The sequence below is a fragment of the Felis catus genome, chromosome B1, assembly GCF_018350175.1.
Source record: "Felis catus isolate Fca126 chromosome B1, F.catus_Fca126_mat1.0, whole genome shotgun sequence".
NCBI classification, from domain to species: Eukaryota; Metazoa; Chordata; class Mammalia; order Carnivora; family Felidae; genus Felis; species Felis catus.
In genome coordinates this window covers 29,184,313-29,200,573 of record NC_058371.1, presented here as the reverse complement: position 1 = coordinate 29,200,573, position 16,261 = coordinate 29,184,313, and the positions used below count along the sequence as shown (strand labels likewise).

The 16,261-nt window shown below is 39.0% G+C and overlaps 1 long non-coding RNA gene across 1 annotated transcript in view; it reads right to left on the bottom strand.

The window, feature by feature from the left end:
• LOC101095820 overlaps positions 1-16,261 on the bottom strand; it is a 199,611-nt gene that overhangs the window by 4,272 nt on the left and 179,078 nt on the right. Inside the window, exon 4 of the long non-coding RNA XR_006596421.1 lies at positions 8,211-8,353. This is a non-coding gene — a long non-coding RNA (uncharacterized LOC101095820). The remainder of the gene's footprint in view (positions 1-8,210; positions 8,354-16,261) is intronic.

Below are 16,261 nucleotides of genomic sequence, written 5' to 3'. Positions count from 1 at the left end.
ATAGATAATCTAACAATTGAAGAATGAATACTTTTCAAGTAACATTACCAAGGTGGTAGAGACCCCAGCCCCTGACACCCCACAAAGAACAACAATTAAACAGCTAATCATGAGCAAAACCAGAGTTCTGGACTCCACTCAAGAAATTTAGGACACACAATAGAATGAAAAATCTGAGAATAGTCACACAAAAAGAGGAGGAGGACAGCTTCATTTTGCCTGCATCATCCCCTTCCCTAAGCCAGCACTGCTTAGCATCAAAAAGGAACTCCCCAGCTAGAAAGAGATTCCCTAACAGGGAGAGGAAGATCAGACTGAGCAATCAGCTTCCCCAGGCTTGTGGGGCACCATGCTTCAATTTCAACCACCCAGATCAGAAAACCTGAGGTGTATAGAAATGTCTAAGAATAAGGAAGAAAAGCAGGGACTACCAGTAGCAGCCATGCAGCAGGAACAATCACCTTGCTCTATAAACACATACAGCAACTTTTGTCACTGAAGAGAACAACAGCCAGCACCGACGCCATGGACCCCAGCAGATTTCACCAGCCTTGGCCATACAGGTATTCTCTTTTGCTGATGCCAGCCTTCCTTATTCTCTCCCTACTCCCTCCTTCTAGTCCCTGCTGCAACCCCAGAAATGGCCCAGCAGCCAGTCCCAGCCCCTGTACCTGTACAAGCTGACATCATCCTAGACCCCCATCAATGTGCAAGCACTCAGCATAGAGGGCTGTGTGTTTGCATATCACTGGCCTGATGCTCTTCACAATGTTCATGCCCAGGGGCGACTGCCCCCAACAGCTCTCAGTGCCCATAGTTGGCCCTGCTCTCGCTGCCTGCCCTGGCCCCCATCATAACATGTGTCTACAACTGGTCCCTGCCTCTACACAGGTACCTGCTGGTGTCCACAGCAAAGTATGTGCTTACCACAGGATCTGGCCACTATTACTACCTGTTCTGGTCCCTAACTACTGGACCTGAAGGCACCACTGAGGAGACCACAGCACTTACAGCCATGGCAAACACCACAAAGTACTCACAAAGGACTACAGAGTTATTGATGCCGTAGACCTCAGTGGCCTGACCCAAAGAGATGTCACACCAAGGGCAATTGGGTGGCTCCGTTGATTGAGCATCTGACTCTTGATATCAACTCAAGTTGTGATCTCACGGTCATGAGATCGAGCCCCGTGTTGGACTCCACACTGAGCATGGAGCCTGCTTGGGATTCTCTTTCTCCCTCTCTCTCTGCCCCTCCCCAGCTCACTCACTCATGCATGCACTCTCTTTCTTTCCCTCAAAATAAATAAATATTTTTAAAAAGAGAGACATCTCACCTCTCAGATCCAGTGCCACCACACACTGAGTGACCTGTACCACTAGACCCAATATCTTAGCATGATCCCACATGCTTCCACCCACAAGTAAAAATCTTCCCTTTCCTAAGTGAGTCCTTGAGGTTTGGAAGACGTGACTGCTTCTTCAAATGTGTAAAACACCTAAGAAAGGCTATATGGATTATTAAGAATCAGAGAAGCATGACTCCATGAAAGGAATAGAGTTAACTTGCAGTAGCTGAGCCCAAAGAAATGAAGCTGCAGGAAATTGCCTGACAATTCAAAATAATTGTTCTACTGATGCTCAATGAACTGTAAGAAAACATAGATACAATTTAATGATTTGAGGAAAATAATACAAAAACAAAATGAGAAGTTTAACAACAAAGATAGAGAAAACACTGGGGAAAAAATACAGAAATCTTGGAGCTGAAGAATACAATGACTAAACAAAAGAATGACTAAGAATACAATGACTAAACAACAGAGAGTTTCAACAGCATACTGACCAAGCAGAGGAAAAACAAGTGAGCTGGAAGAAAGATCAATTGAAAATATCAGAGCAACAAAAACAAAAAAGAATCAAAGAGTGAAGAAAGTCTACATGATCTATGGGATACCATCAAAACTAACATGTACAAATTATTGCACTCCCAGAAGGAGAACAGTGCAAAAGGGGGCAGAAAGCATATTTAAAGAAATATGACAGAGAACTGTCCCAAACTGGAAAAGACACTTGACTATACTAATCATTAGGAAAATGTAAATCAAAACCACAGTGAGAAATCACCTCACACCTGTTAGACTGGCCATCATCAGAAAGACAAGAAGGGGCACCTGAATGGCTCAATGGGTTAAGCATCCTACTTCAGCTCAGGTCATGATCTCGCGGTCCGTGAGTTCGAGCCCCGCATTGGGCTCTGTGCTGACAGCTCAGAGCCTGGAGCCTGCTTCGGATTCTGTGTCTCCCCTTCTCTCTGCCCCTCCCATGCTCATGCTCTCTGTTTCTCAATAATAAATAAACGTTAAAAAAAATTTAAGTAAAAAAAAAAGAAAGACAAGAAATAACAAGTGCTTGAGAGGATGTGGAAAAAGAAAACCCCTGTGACCTGTTGATGGGAATGTAAATTGGTACAGCTACTATGGAAAACAGCACAGAGGTTCTTCAAAAATTTAAAAATAGAACTACCACACCCAGCAATTCCACTGCTAGGCATATATCCAAAGAAAATGAAAACACAACCTCAAAAAGATATCAGTATTCCCATGTTCACTGCAGCATTTTTCACTACAGCCAAGAAGGATATCAAAATAACCTGTATCTGTCAATAGATAAATGGCTAAAAAAGATGTTGTATACTCACAATGGAATGTTAGTCAGCCATGAGAAAGAAGAAAATCCTGCTATTTGTGACAACAAGGATGGACCTTGAGGGCATTGTGCCAAGTGAAATAAATTAGACAAAGGAAAACAAAATGTGGAATCTAAAAAAGCCAAACTCAAATAAACAGGTAATAGAATGGTGGTTACCAGGAGATGGGTCATGTTGGAAATGAGGAGGTCAAAGGATTGGTAAAAGAGTACAAACTTCCAGTTACATGATGAATAAGTTCTGTGGATGTAATGTATAGCATGGTGATTATAGCTAATAATACTATATTTTCTAGGAGACCAGATTTTAGATGTTCTCATTACAAAAAAAGAAGTGGTGATTATGTGAAGTGATAGAGGTGTTAGCGAACACTATGGTGGTAATCATTTTTGCAGTATATGAGTTTATCAAATCAGCAAGTTGTATACCCTAACTTACACAATGTTATGTGTTAGTTATATCTCAATAAATCTGGATAAGAAATGAATGCTTTTCAAATCCATATGAACATTTACCAAAATAGATACTAGGTCCTAAAGTAAGTCTCAACAAATTTCAAAGAACTGTAATCATACCAAATATATTCTCTGAGCACACTGGAATTAAACTGAATTAAAATGAAGTAGGGGCGATAATAGCATGTGCCATGCAGCTAAAGAAGTACCTATGGGAAACTTTTTATCTTTAAATAGACATTTGAGGGGAAAAACAGAACAAATGATTTAAGCATCTAACTCAAGAATGTAGCTAAAGATAGCAGTATTAAACCTATAGGAAGTAGAGAGAAGCAAGTAGCAAAAATAACAGCAAAAATCAGTAAGTAAAAAGTAGACATACAATAGAGAAAAATCAACAAAGCCAGAAGTTGCTTCTTTGAAAAGATTAATAAAAGTGACACAACCCTAGTAAGATCAGTTAAGGAAAAAGAATACAAATAACCAACATTATTAATAAAAGAAGGGACTTTATTACAAATGTTAGATATTAGAATTATAATAAGGAAATATTGGAAGCAACCTCATGCTAATAAATTTGACAACACAGATTAAATGGGTAAATTCTTGGGCACCTGGGTGGCTCAGTGGGTTAAGCATTGACTTCGGCTCAGGTCATGATCTTGTGGTTCGTGAGTTTGAGCCCTGCATTGGGCTCTGTGCTGATAGCTCAGAGCTTGGAGTCTGCTTCAGATTCTGTGTCTCCCTCTGTCTCTCTCTGCCCATTCCCTGCTCAAGCTCTGTCTCTCTCTCTCTCTCTCAGGACTAAACATTAAAAAAAAATGTTTAAAAAAAAATGGGTAAATTCTTTGAACAGCAATATTTACCAAAATGCATATAAATAATAATAAATATATTAGTTTGTTATCTATTAGCAAAATTGAGTTATTAATCAAAAGCATTCCCACAAAGAAAATTCCAGGCCTATGTGACTTCACTGATGAATTCCATAATACATTTAAGGAAGAAATAATACCATTCCTCTGAACGCTTTCCAAAAACAGGAGGAAAACTTCCCAACTCATTTTATGAAACCAGCTTAACCTCATTCAAAATCTGACAAGCAAAGGAAATTACAAGCTAATGTCCCTCAGAAAAATCCATAAAATATCCTCTATAAATTATTAGCAAAGTGAATCCAGCAACATATAAAACAGATACTACATCAGGACCAAGTGGGTCCCTCCAAACTGCAGCCCTCTCCCTGCATGTTCTAGGTTCTGGCTTGCTTTACTCTCTTGTACCAACCTCACAGGTTGTGATTTCTAATTCTGAACCACCTCAATGTCACATTTTTTGCTCTTTTAGAACTCTAATACCTGTGAAACCAATTCTCTATGCCAAGTATCCTCTGTTTAAAATACTCATTTATAGTCAGCTTCCTAACTCAATCCTGACTGATAAACAGTTAAAGAATATATACTTTCCTTTGCCTTTGACACTTGGCATATAATTCTCCCCCTAGCCCAAATACCATCTACTTCATGTCTTCTCCAGCCTTCTCATACACAGAGATCATCAGCTAATACCTACATCTCCCTCTGAACTCCACTTCAATGGCATGATCCCAGAGAACCTTCCTTCCTATACCCCTATACACCTGTGTGTGCCCCAATATAACACTTATCACTAAATTACTATTGCTTATTAACTTGTTAATATAGAGGTCTTTCTATAAATAGATGATAGATATCTATTACAACTAATAATGCATACTTATGTTACATATATTTACATATTATGCTAAATACATTATATAGAGAGATATCAAGTATATAAAATTACATATAGGAGATACATGTATGTGTGTGTATATATATATGTACACACACACACACACACATATATATATATATATATATATATATATATCCTTCACATCCTTCAAGTACTCTAGCATTTAGCAGGGCACATGTTATTAAATAAATAAAGGAAAAGAAAGAAAGAAGGAAAAAAAGGAAAACTTGTTCCCAGTGCTAATCCTCAGCCCAATGGAAATGATGATTCCCAAGCTCTAATACTGAATACCTGGATTCATGAGTCATGTGCTTATATAGCTAATTCTAACAGATATCTGGCTTCTGGAGACACAGGATTATTAATTCATTAACAACTGTATGTTAGCATTTAAAATGTACCTGTTCATTTAATAGAGTTTGTGATAACATAAAAATACCTACAAATATAAATGTTTAAACAAAAAGTCCACAGTCACTGCCATGATTTCACAAGCAATAAAATGAATGAGGTAAAAATTAATTTCTCCTCACCCAGCATAAATTGTTAATCAGTGTGGACAAGTGGAGGGACACTGGCTAGCTCCCAGGCTGAGCTAATCCTCTCCGGTGGCACATGCAATGACTTACCACGGAAAAATGTGATTAAGTGTATTACTTGCCATGCACCTGCCAGGGATCATCTGATGATTTCTCAGTCAGTGACCAGTAGCCAGGCTACCCTCAACACCACATTTACCTTGCCACTCTCTAGAAGAAAGTTCAGCTAGAAGGGCTGTGGGCTTGGCAGCTGCTGGCTCAGAGCATGAATCTGGGTGCAGAAGAAATTTCTTGGCCCAGCCCAAGTCCTTCTCTCATGAAGCCCTCCTTAGCCACCTCAACCCACTGACCTCACCTATCCTTGTCACCTGTGCTGTTCGTTTGATGTGCGGATGGATGCCCTTGGATTGTTATTTTCTTGCTGGATGCCTATATGCTGCTGCCAGACTCTCCCCACTGTCCTCACCTTCCTCAAAGAGGAATATATTAAGCAATTAATGACAAAAAGTGGTGAAAGAGCACTAAAGGGCCACCATAAAGATATCCAACAGAGGTGACAGCAAAGGCAGAAAGAAGTGAGACAAATTGGGGAAAGGCCATAAACCAGGAGACATCATCTCCCTAATCTGTTCCACCCACACATTTCAGACTCAGTATTTGTATCTTGGTTGTAGGAATAATTCCTAAGAAACTTACGCCCATTATAAATCAGATCTCATGCCTGAAATCTCCTAATACACCGGGTCCTTCTATTGTGTAATGAGTTGTGTGTCTGCTTCTGTAATAGCTTTTCCCCCACTAAATTCTAAACTTCATGAAGGCACACTTCGTCTCTACCACACTCTTAGCACAGAGCCTGGCACATAGCAGGTCCTCACTATTAATATCTAAATGGATGTGTGGGGGTTCTACATGAGAGTACTGTAAAATCTAAAGAGTCTTCGCGGTGCAAAGTGTTATTAGGGCTTTTGATGAGGAGTTCTGAGAGGCTCTTTAGGGTCAAGATGTGTTTGAGGGGCACGCTGGGGGAGACAGCTTTCCTTCTTAGCAACAGGAGTGCCCGGGTAAGGCTTAGAGGAGAGAACTCAAAGTTCTAGCCACTCAAGGACTTTCCCAGACTTGAGACACTTAAGGACTTAAAGCAGAGATATTTACATTTGTTTCTATCTTATATATCCCAGTTCTCAGTAGAATAAACAGAGTTCAGAGCAGAAGCTCACATCAGGAATAAAGAAAGTGCATGTGGTTAGAACATTCCCTATATATTCTAAGATCCTACATTTTGAGCATGGAATATAGGAAACTTGACTATCTGATAAATTTTAAGTTTCTCAAGGGCAGGAGCTCTGTTTGCACTATATGGTCTTCCTTAAATCATTTTTTTCGAAATAATTTTCCATAAAAATTACATATTTATATAATATATGTATCATATATCATATATTTTATATTTTATACTATTTATATTTTATATATACTATTTATATATATGCTATGTGTACTATTTATATATATGCTATATATTTCAATATAACTCATATTTTATATATGCTATATGATTTCAAAATAACTCATTTCAACAGAACTTAAGTATTTTAACAACCTATATCTCAAGTTATCTCTATAGGCTCAGAAGTCACTTGTACTAAATGACCAAAGATTCTAGAGGAAGAAGTTGGCCAGTACTCAGCACTCAGACAGGAGCTCCCCCAGGTTATTAGAAGCGCCTGACAACTCAGGGGCTGCCTGCCACTGCTGTTCCCATGGAAACAGACACCACATCTCAGAAACCCAGAGTGTGAGAGCTTAAACTAATCATTGTGGCAAAAAAAAAAAAATTAAAAAATAATGCCCTATTTTCTTCTCACAGTCTGGAAATGGTGATTAGCTTAATAGACCCTGATCCTTTTTCCTGGGGGTATGTTTTTATAGAAATAAAGATAGAAGTCCTTCCTATTAAAACTTTTCTGCACCTGTTCATTCCAAGCTGCATCAATACAATTTCTCCATCAACACTTCAAAATTCAATAGGACCCCAATCCAAGAGTTAAGTAAGAACTAGAATATTAAACCACACAGTCTGGATATGTATCCATTTATTTTGTATCACTTCACTATAAGCATTGTTCAAAACAGAAGGCTGATATCTAATGAGCCAAGTCTTTATGCTGTTTGCATTCAGCAAATCAGAAGTCTTTTGGAATGTTCATTTTTATAAGGCACATAGAATTTTTCAATATCTGTCTGTGCTTCAATGAAGCTATTAAGATAAAGATAAAACTCTGATCAGGCTAAAAATTGAAACCACCCTGGATTTAATGCATGTTAAGAGGTTAACTCTATTAGTTTCTCACTCTAAATAGAATATGCTGAAGTTTATGGAAAAAATATGATTTATAGGCAAGCTTAACTAGCCAACATCTGTACTGCATAAACTGAAAGGCTAGGCATTCATTTCTGTTAATGCTACTTGTGTAACGAGTAAAATAAGTCAGGATGACCACCTGGCTGACCGTAATTTCACAGGCTGAACAAGGGAGAAATCAGCAATGTGTATCTTGATCAGGGGAATACAACTCTCTAGAATAAAGATACTGCAAATGTAAACATTATTCTTCAGTGGATTTGGGAAAACAGACCAATTTCTGGTGTCTTGAGCACAAGAGAAAACCAAACACACAACTTCTTGAATGTAGATAAGAAAACTCATATATTTACTGTGTTACTCACCCCATGTCCAGTTCATTCACATGTCACATCCATTAACCACCAACAACCAAGTCTTCACCAGCCGGCCTCAGGTCACTATGGTTTCCATCTGTCTTTACCACTCAACCTCATTCAGACAGCCATTCAATTGACAACTATATATTCTGTAAAAAAAGTGCCTTGTTGGTTTATTCCATTTTACTAGGTATGTATCTATGTATCTCAACAACAACAAAAAAATAACCTATTGAATGGGGGAAAATACTTACAAATGATATATCCAATAAGGTGTTAGTCCAAAATATATAAATAACTTACACAACGGAAAACCCCACAACACAAATCATCTGATTAAAATGAACAAAAGACATGAACAGACATTTCTGCAAAGAAGACATCCAGATGGCCAACAGACACATGAAAAGATGCTCAATATCACTCATCATCAGGGAAATGCAAATCAAAACTACAATGATTAACTATAAGGAACAAGCTGATAGTCACCAGAGGAGAGGTGGTGAGGAAGTTGGATGAAATAGATGAAGGAGATTGAGTACACTTATCATGATGAGCACTGAATAATGTATAGAATTGCTGAATCACCACTATATTGTACACCTGACACTAATATAACATTGTACATTAATTATACTGGAATTAAAACATACACATACACATGTGCACACACACACACACAAAGTAAGGCTTAATGATTACAACTACTGTTCTGGAAGTTGAAAGCTAAGAGAACAATTGTTACATGGGACTGTTCATTGCTGAGGCAATATCACAGTAAATCATTTAAAAGGAAGAGACACATTAGTCTGTTTTTTTCTCAGAAAGAGATCAGAGTCCCTATCACTGGCATATGGGTTTCTTTTGGTCAGACATTTCTATAGGTTTAATGCTGACCAGCTTTCTGTTAGTTACATTGATATTGCCAGACTCTTATGCAGACATTGTTTACAGTGATAAATCATTAGTGCAATTTGTCATTTTTGCTTATTGGCTTGAACTTGAGTCTCTCTCGTGTAGTGATGGTGGATAACTGGATTTTTGCATTCTACATCCACAGAACGGCCCTTTGGGTTGCAGTTGAAGTCTCTGAGGTGGCACCAATAAATATCAACCTTCTTCCCAAACAGGGTTCTGAACAATTTGAAATATAAGAGACTGTAGATGGAAATGAATTATCAACCTTTATAGGGAAACAGCAGGGTTGGAAGACATGTTCACTGAATTCCATCATCAGACACACATGTGGCCCTACCATATAGGGTAGGCATAGTCTGGTGGGAAGAGAGAGCAGAGGAGAACATTTGCCAGATCAGGGCTTCCTCCCTCCCAAGAAGATGAGTTGAAAAGAACATACACAATTAACCTAGTTACTAATTACACTTAATCTAATTTGCTCATCAGGATAGAATGAGGGAAGGGCAAAGTTAACCTAATTGAACTCTACAGGAAAAATAAACAAACAAAACAAAAAATACCTTCAGAATCATAGAAGAAGCAGTCTCCTCTCCCAGTTACTAATGGGAAGAATGAGGAAAATCCCCCATTACAAAAGCTATCTCTAAGTAAACACACACACACACACACACACACACACACACACACACACACAGAGAGAGCTTGATTTTTCTCTACCTACTTACAAACATGACTCAATATATCTAATAAAATAGATCAAACATAGGATACCAAGCATAAATATGTTTTCTGTCTTATTAGTTGTCACTTGCTTTGACCCCAAATTGGGAGAAGAATCTTGCTTCTATCTAGGGCCTCCTCCCCACACCTGCATAGAACCTCCACTCCAGGACCTTCCATTTTTTCTCATGAGTTTTAAATGCTCAGTAATAAAGAGAAGGTGTCCTGCTGAATGCATTCAGCAAAAATCTGAAAGCAATGGGTTTTGGCAATCTCTACACAGCCAAATGAAGCACTGGAGGGGTTGCCATACATTTTCAAAAACACTCACAAGGGAATGTCCTCTTTGCAGTTGAATTGTGACAAATAAATCCTTTTCTAAATGTCACAAGCCTAGACTTAATGGAGTGAAACACATGCAAAATGGGTAGCGAAAATGACCAATTCTACTGCCCTCCAAACCAATACTTTTCCCCTCAACAATTGAAACAAACATTTGGAAACTTTGCGGTATAAATAGATGCTTTGCAAAGATTATTTAGAAAGCTCAGATGCACATAGATAAAATGTGGTTTGTCATGCAAAGTGCTGTTTGGCAAACTTGCTGCTGGGGAACACAAAATAGCCAGAAGTTGTTGTATTGTTGAATGGTCAGTGATTCATCACAAAAGACAGGCCAAAAATTGCCCAGCCATGAAATATTTCAAATTTAATTCTTGAGGGGATGGTCCAAGTTGGCAAGTTTAGGAAGATCCTAAACTTATCTCCTCCCATGGACATACCAAACTGACAGCTACATATGGAGCAGCTTTCTAACAACAAAGGACAAAAGGGCCATGGTGGGATGGGTAGCAAAGGCAGAGATGCAGTCTTGACAGAATCCCATCCCCCACCCCCACCTCCCCACCACCCCCACCCCCCCACCCCCCCCCCCCCCCCCGCCCTGCCCGTGCAGGGACCCATCGTCAGAAGGGATCTCCAAATGTGGGAGCCTCTTCCTGAGGAACAAGGGATTTGGCCACCAACCAGTCACCTCAACCCTTGAGATCTGCATCAGGGTGATGAGACCCCAAAACATCTGACTTTGAAAAACAATGGGGCTTACATCTAGGAAGCCCAAAATACTCTAGGGAAATAATATACCTCTCTTAAAGTGCTTACATGCAGACTCAATTGCCTTGGGGCACAGCACAAAGCAGCCGTTTGAAAGATCCCTAGCCTACTTGTGAAGGAGATCCTTAAAGTGTCTGCCAGAGGGGCAAGAGCCTGTCAGGACCCCTGAGAATGGAGGTGCTGGCTGGCATCATTTCTGCACTTTCTGTACATTAGTGCCAGCAGGTGCACACAATTCATTCACTCTCCCGATGATCTGCTAAAGCCAAACAGTTCCTGCACTCCCCACCTACCTCACAGAAGCCTACAGGTGTGCACAAACCACAAAAGGGCCTCTCCTAAATCACCTGGCTCTGGTGATTAGGTGGTTTTTGTTCCAACGTCCCAGAGGACTGTAACAATCAGAGAGTTCTTGGCAGGCTCCCACCTCCAGGACACGACACAGATAGCAGACTGAAAACACCCCAGCCTTCCTGGGAAAAAGGCCTACTTACATGTCCTGGAGTTTTATCCTGAGAAGCAGGCTTAAGGTTTGCCACAAATCTAGAACCTATGGAGGTTCTCTCAGGGAATGTAGGTAGGCCCAGGTACATCATCTTTGTACTTTCCCTTGGCCTCACTACAGCTTGCTGGTACCTCCCAGAAAGGAGCTTATACACTCCTCTGGAGCCCTGATTTTTGCAACTGTCACCTAGGAACACCTCCAGATAACGTGGAGGAGAGGCCAACAGGGTTTAAGATCCTACAGGACTACATATTTTGGCATATTTTAAAAGGTGCAACCTGAGGGTATGGTTTCCAATCAGCCTGAAACTAGGTGCTAAGACCCTCCCTTTGAAACGCAGACAGGTCTCCGTTGACTTGCAACACCCAGGACAGATCAAAAATAAATCAGACTGCTTAGACCACCACAAAAGTTCAAGAAACAACCAAAAATGTTGAACAACAAGCTTTATCTCCTACACAAAACCACTCCCCCAAGACTGGGAGAGGTAGATGTCCCACTTAAAACATAGAAAACAGACTGTAAGTGAAGGGACAGAAAAAGATGTTCCATGCAAATGGAAACCAAAAGAAAACTGAAGCAGCTACACTTGGACAAAACACACTTTAAAACCAAGACTGTAATAAAAGACAAGGAAGGGTATTGCATAATTACAAAGGGGTTAATCCAATAAAATAATACAAAATTTGTAAATATTTATGCACCCAACATAAGAGTACCTAAATACATAAAGCAAATATGAACAGAAAAAAAGCAAGAAATTGACAGTAATACAATAATAAGAGAAGACTATAATGCCTGCTTACATCAATGGGTAGATCATCCAGACATAAAATCAACAAGAAAACACTGGTCTTAAAGGATACATTAAACCATATGGACTTAGTAGATATACAGAGAATATTCCATCCAAAAGCAGAATACATATTCTTTTCAAGTGCCCATGGAAAATTCCCCAGGATAGGTCAGATGTTAGGCCACAAAATAAGTCTCAATGCATTTATGAAGACTGAAATCACATCAACCATCTTTCCCAACCACAATGATATGAAACTAGAAATCAACTATAAGAAGAAGCCACAATGAAATACCATGTTCCACTGTCAGAGTGGCTACAATCAAAATATAAAAAAATAACAAGTGTTGGGAAGAATGTGGATAAAAATGAACCCTCATGCACTGTTGGTGGGAATGCAAATTGGCACAATCACTGTGGAAAACAGTATAAAGTTTCCTCCAAAAATCAAAAATAGAATTACCATATGACCCAGTAATTTCCCTACTGGGTATTTATACCCAAAAAATATGAAAACACTAATTCAAAAAGACATATGCACCCCTATGTTTATTTCAGTATTATTTACAATAGCCAAGATGTGTAAACAACCTAAGGGGCCATCCATAGATGAATGAATAGAGAAGATGAGGGGTGTATATATGCAATAGAATATTAGTCAACCATAAAAAAGAATATCTTGCCATTTGCAAACATGGATGCACCTAGAGGGTATAATGCTAAGTGAAATAAGTCAGTCACACAAAGACAAATACCATATGATTTCACTCATATATGGAATTTAAGAAAAAAAAATGAAGAAAGAAAAAAGAAACAAACAAAAAAAAAAACAGATTCTTAAATACAGAGAACAAGCTGGTAGTTGCTAGAGGGCAGGCGTAGGAAGGGGGATGCTGAATTACATAAAGAAGACTGAGAGAAGAGTTACTGTGCTGAACGCTGAGTAATAGGATTGTTGAATCGTTATTTTGTACACCTGAAACTAATATAGCACTGTATGTGTACTTCAGTAAAAAAACTGGAAAAATCACAAATATGTCAAAATTAAACACCATGCTACCAGACAACCAATTGATCAATGATGGGATCAAAAAATATCTTGACACAAACAAAAAATGGAAATGCAACATACCAAGAAGTTGGGTGGCTCAGTCAGTTGAGTGTCTGACTCTTGATTTTGGCTCAGGTCATGATCTCACAGTCATGAGATCAAGCCCCACGTTGGGCTCTGTGCTGAGCATGAAGCCTGCTTAAGATTCTCTCCATCTCCTCCTGCCCCTCTCCCCCATTCAGGGGCGCTCTCTCTCTCCCTCTCTCTTTCGCTCTGTCTAAATACAATGGCGGGGGGAGACAGTCTCTTCAATCAATGGTAGTGGAAAATTTGACAGCCACATGCAAGAGAATGAAATTAGACTACTATCTTGCACCACATACAAATATTAACTCAAAATGGATTAAAGACTTGAATGTAAGATGTGAAACCATAAAACTCCTAGAAGAAAACATAGATAGTAAGCTCCTTGACATCAGTCTTGGCAATGATTTTTTGGATCCGACTCCAAAAACAAAGGCAACAAAAGCAAAAATAAACAAAAGAAATGTCACCAAAATAAAAAGCTTCCACACAAACAGGAAAGGAAACCATTAACAAATGAAAAGGCACTCTACTGAGTGGGAAAAAATATTTGGAAATCATGTATCTGGTAAGGGATTAATAATCCAAGGGATTAATAATCCAAAATAAACTAATATAACACTGTATGTTTTACTTGAATTTAAAAATAAAAGTTAAAAGGGGGGGGCACTTGGGTGGCTCAGTCAGCTAAGTGTCCAACTTCAGCTCAAGTCATGATCTCATGGTTCATGAGTTCGAGCCCTGCATCAGATTCTGTGTCTCCCCTTCTCTCTGCCCTTCCTCCACTTGCTCACTCCCTCTCTCTCTCAAAAATAAGTAAACATTGGAAATATTTTTTAAAAATTAAAAAGTAAAGTTAAAAGGTAAAAAATAAGAATAAAAACTCATAAACTCAAAAGGAAAAAAACCCAAACAATCCAATTTAAAACAGGGCAAAGGGGCGCCTCGGTGGCACAGTCGGTTAAGCATCTGACTTCAGCCAGGTCATGATCTCGCGGTCCGTGAGTTCGAGCCCTGTGTCAGGCTCTGGGCTGATGGCTCAGAGCCTGGAGCCTGTTTCTGATTCTGTATCTCCCTCTCTCTCTGTCCCTCCCCTGTTCATGCTCTTTCTCTGTCCCAAATTAAATAAACATTGAAAAAAATAAAAAAAATAAAAAATAAAAAATAAAACAGGGCAAAGGATTTCAATAGACATTTTTCCAAAGAAGACAAATGGCCAACAGACACATGAAAAATTGTCAATATTGCTAATCATCAAGAAAATGTACATCAAACCCACAATGGATATCACCTTATACATGTTAGAATAACTATTATCAAAAAAGTGTTGGCAAGGCTGTGGAAAAGAAGGAACCTCATTCACAGTTTGAAGGAATGTAAATTGGTGCAGCCACCATGGAAAACAGTTTGGAAGTTCCTCAAAAAATTAAAAATAAAAATACCATAAGACCTAACAATTCCACTACTGGATATTTATCTGAACAAAAACTTTAATTAGAACTGTAATTACTCCTATGCTCATTGTTGCATTATTTACAATAGCCAAGATATGGAAACAACCTCAGTGTCCACTGATTGATGAATGAATAAAGAAGATGTGGGATATATACACAATGGAATACTACTGAGCCACAAAAAAGAATGCATTCTTGCCATTTGCAACAATATGGATGAACCTTGAGAGAATTGTGCTAAGTGAAATAAATCAGAGAAAGACAAATATCGTATGACTTCATTTCTATATGGGATCTAAAAAACAAACAAAACACACATCACAGATAAAAAGAACAGAATGGTGGTTCCTAAGAGGCAGGACAGCTGGGGATAGGCAAAATGGGTGAAAGGGGTCAAGAGGCACAAATTTCCTATTATAAAATAAATATGTCAAGGGGATGTAAGTCACAGCATGATGACTATACTTAATAACATTGTGGTGCACACCTGAAAGTTGCCAAAAGAAAAAGTCCTGAAAGTTCTCAACACAAGAAAATAAAGTGATTAATTAATTGTAACTCTAGAAACAGGAAACAAAAGATCATAGTTTTGAAAGAAGATGGAGGGAAAGAAATAAAGAATTTAGTAGTTTTCATGGCCCTGGGTGAGCTTGAGCAAACCCACCATTTTCAAAGAGGGCAAGGTACTGTTATGGTTTTATGACTATGATATTTCACAGAAGATTCAGCAAAAGATTCAAGAAAACAAGACCTGTATGTGCTGTCTACAATGAGTATTTCTACAACTAAGTACTAAGTATGGTACAAAATAAGTGCTCAATAAATTTCTCCAGCCATTTCTTTTTCATTTAAAGCCTACATGATCTGCCCCTGCCATTCTCTCCCCCCAGCACCTCCTCCTTTGCCTTTTCTGCTTCTGCCACATTACCAACCTGCTGCTACTCAAACACACAAAGCACAATCCCATCTCAAGGTCTCTATGTTCACTGTGCTTTCAGATACCCACATGGTTCATTCTCTCAAGCCATTCAGATCCCATTATCTCACACAGGTATCCTTGAACAGCCCATCTGAAAGGTGGGGGCCCTCCCACCCACCAAACTACACTATATCCCTTTATTCTGCTCTATGCTTCGTAGTACTGATCACTCCCTAACATATTATATGGTGTATTCATTATCAACACCCCCCACTATAATGTGAACTTCATGAGGGAAGGGACTTGGATTTGCTGAAAGTCTTTAGAAACCATCTTGCATAAACATTAGCTCAATTAATTGGTGGATAAACCTTTCCCTATCATTATGTTTCAGGGGAACTTTTTAAACTGCATGTAATTGGACTGCATTTTTTTTTAATGTTTTATTTATTTTTGAGAGAGAGAGCGTGAGCAGGGGAAGGGTGGGGGGGTGGGGG